Raw genomic sequence first — 3430 nt, 5'->3', positions numbered from 1 at the left:
AGCTGCGAGAGGTTGTGGGTTTGACTCTGAGGCAAGGCCCATGGACTTTTTATGGCTGCATGTTATTGCCTAGTCCAATGGACTGTGTTGCCTATGAGTTTCCATTGGATTGATAAGCCAGGTACTGTCTTTTGCTTTTGTTTAGCCATGTTGTGTGCGCAGTCGGTAGGATTATGTGAATTAATGTAGAATCAGTTTCCAACTTCTCTGTGTTGGTTTACTGGTAGGCTCTTTGCTTGTTCTCCAAGAGGTTGTGGGTTCGACTCTGAGGCAAGGCCCATGAACTTTGTATGGCTGCATGTATTTGCCTAGTCTAATGGACTGTGTTGCCTATGAGTTTCCATTGGATTGATAGGCCAGATAATGTCTTTTGCATTGGTTTCGCCATGTTGTGTGCACAGTCACTAGGATTATGTGAACTAATGTAAACTCAGTTTCCAACTTGTCTGTGTTGTTGTAGTGGTAGGCTCTTTGCTTGGGATGCGAGAAATTGTGGGTTTGACTCTGAGGCAAAGCCCATGGACTTTGTATGGCTGCATGTAATTGTTTAGTCCAATGGACTGTGTTGCCTATGAGTTTCCATTGGCTTGATAGGCCAGGTAATGTCTTTTGCTTTTGTTTGGCCATGTTGTGTGCGCAGTCGCTAGGAATATGTAAATTAATGTAGACGCAGCTTCCTACTTTTTTGTGTTGGTGTAGTTGTAAGCTCTTTGCTTGTTCTGCCAGAGGTTGTGGGTTTGACTCTGAGGCAAGGCCCATGGACTTTGTATGGCTGCATGTAATTGCCTAGTCCAATGGACTATGTTGTATATGAGTTTCCATTGGATTGATAGGCCAGGGACTGTCTTTTGCTTTTGTTTGGCCATGTTGTGTGCACAGTCACTAGGATTATGTGAACTAATGTAAACTCTGTACCAACTTCTCTGTGTTGGTGTAGTGGTAGGCTCTTTGCTTGGGCTACAAGAGGTTGTGGGTTCGACTCTGAGGCAAGGCCCATGGACTTTGTATGGCTGCATGTAATTGCCTAGTCCAATTGATTGCTTTGCCTATGAGTTTCTATTGGATTTATAGGCCAGGTAATGTCTTTTGCTTTTGTTTGGCCATGTTGTGTGCGCAGTCACTAGGATTATGTGAATTAATGTAGAATCAGTTTTCCACTTCTCTGTGTTGGTGTATTTGTAGGCTCTTTGCTTGGGCTACAAGAGGTTGTGGGTTCGACTCTGGGGCAAGGCCCATGGGCTTTGTATGGCTGCATGTATTTGCCTAGTCTAATGGACTGTGTTGCCTATGAGTTTCCATTGGATTGATAGGCCAAGTATTTTCTTTTGTTTGGCCATGTTGTGTGCGCAGTCGGTAGGATTATGTGAATTAATGTAGAATCAGTTTCCCACTTCTCTGTGTTGGTGTAGTGGTAGGCTCTTTGCTTGGCTGCGAGAGGTTGTGGGTTTGACTCTGAGGCAAGGCCCATGGACTTTGTATGTCTCCATGTAATTGTCTAGTCCAATGGACTGTGTTGCCTATGAGTTTCTATTGGATTTATAGGCCAGGTACTGTCTTTTGCTTTTGTTTGGCCATGTTGTGTGCGCAGTCACTAGGATTATGTGAATTAATGTAGAGTCAGGTTCACATTTCTCTGTGTTGGTGTAGTTGTAGGCTCTTTGCTAGAGCTGCGAGAGGTTGTGAGTTCAACTTTGAGGCAAGGCCCATGGACTTTGTATGGCTGCATGTTATTGCCTAGTCCAATGGACTATGTTACCTATGAGTTTCAATTGGAATGATAGGCCAGGGACTGTCTATTGCTTTTGTTTGGCCATGTTGTGTGCGCAGTCACTAGGATTATGTGAATTTATGTTGAGTCAATTTCGCACTTCTCTGTGTTGGTGTAGTGGTAGGCTCTTTGCTTGGACTTTGAGAGGTAGTGGTTTTGACTCTGAGGCAAGGCCCATGGACTTTGTATGGCTGCATGTTATTGCCTAGTCCAAAGGATTGCGTTGCCTATGAGTTTCCATTGGATTAATAGGCCAGGTACTGTCTTTTGCTTTTGTTTGGCCATGTTGTGTGCGCAGTCACTAGGATTATGTGAATTAATGTAGAGTCATTCACCTAATTCTCTGTGTTGGTGTAGTGGTAGTCTCTTTGCTTAAGCTGCGAGAGGTTGTGGGTTCGACTCTGAGGCAAGGCCCATGGAGTTTGTATGGCTGCATGTAATCGCCTAGTTCAATTGACTGTGTTGCCTATGAGTTCCCATCGGATTGATAGGCCAGGTACTGTCTTTTGCTTTTGTTTGGCCATGTTGTGTGCGCAGTAACTAGGATTATGTGAACTAATGTAAACTCAGATTCCAACTTCTCTGTGTTGGTGTAGTGGTAGGCTCTTTGCTTGGACTTTGAGAGGTAGTGGTTTTGACTCTGAGGCAAGGCCCATGGACTTTGTATGGCTGCATGTTATTGCCTAGTCCAAAGGATTGCGTTGCCTATGAGTTTCCATTGGATTAATAGGCCAGGTACTGTCTTTTGCTTTTGTTTGGCCATGTTGTGTGCGCAGTCACTAGGATTATGTGAATTAATGTAGAGTCATTCACCTAATTCTCTGTGTTGGTGTAGTGGTAGTCTCTTTGCTTAAGCTGCGAGAGGTTGTGGGTTCGACTCTGAGGCAAGGCCCATGGAGTTTGTATGGCTGCATGTAATCGCCTAGTTCAATTGACTGTGTTGCCTATGAGTTTCCATTGGCTTGATAGGCTAGGTAATGTCTTCTGCTTTTGTTTGGCCATGTTGTGTGCGCAGTCACTAGGATTATGTGAATTAATGTAGACGCAGCTTCCTACTTCTTTGTGTTTTTGTAGTTGTAGGCTCTTTGCTTGTTCTGCCAGAGGTTGTTGGTTTGACTCTGAGGCAAGGCCCATGGACTTTGTATGGCTGCATGTAATTGCCTAGTCCAATGGACTATGTTGCCTATGAGTTTCCATTGGATTGATAGGCCAGGTACTGCCTTTTGCTTTTGTTTGACCATGTTGTGTGCGCAGTCACTAGGGTTATGGGAATTAATGTAGAGTCAGTTTCCCACTTCTCTGTGTTGGTGTAGTGGTAGGCTCTTTGCTTGGGCTGCGAGAGGTTGTGGGTTCGACTCTAATGCAAGGCTCATGGACTTTGAATGGCTGCATGTAATTGCTTAGTCCAATGGACTGTGTTGCCTATGAGTTTCTATTGGATTGATAGGCCAGTTACTGTCTTTTGTTTTCGTTTGGCCATGTTGTGTGCGCAGTCACTAGGATTATGTGAAATAATGTAGAGTCAGGTTTACATTTCTCTGTGTTGGTGTAGTGGTAGGCTCTTTGCTTGAGCTGCGAGAGGTTGTGAGTTCGACTTTGAGGCAAGGCCCATGGACTTTGTATGGCTGCATGTAATTGCCTAGTCCAATTGATTGCTTTGCC

This window comes from Anomaloglossus baeobatrachus, unplaced genomic scaffold (assembly GCF_048569485.1).
Source record: "Anomaloglossus baeobatrachus isolate aAnoBae1 unplaced genomic scaffold, aAnoBae1.hap1 Scaffold_62, whole genome shotgun sequence".
Classification (NCBI taxonomy): Eukaryota; Metazoa; Chordata; class Amphibia; order Anura; family Aromobatidae; genus Anomaloglossus; species Anomaloglossus baeobatrachus.
This window is presented reverse-complemented; position numbering follows the sequence as displayed.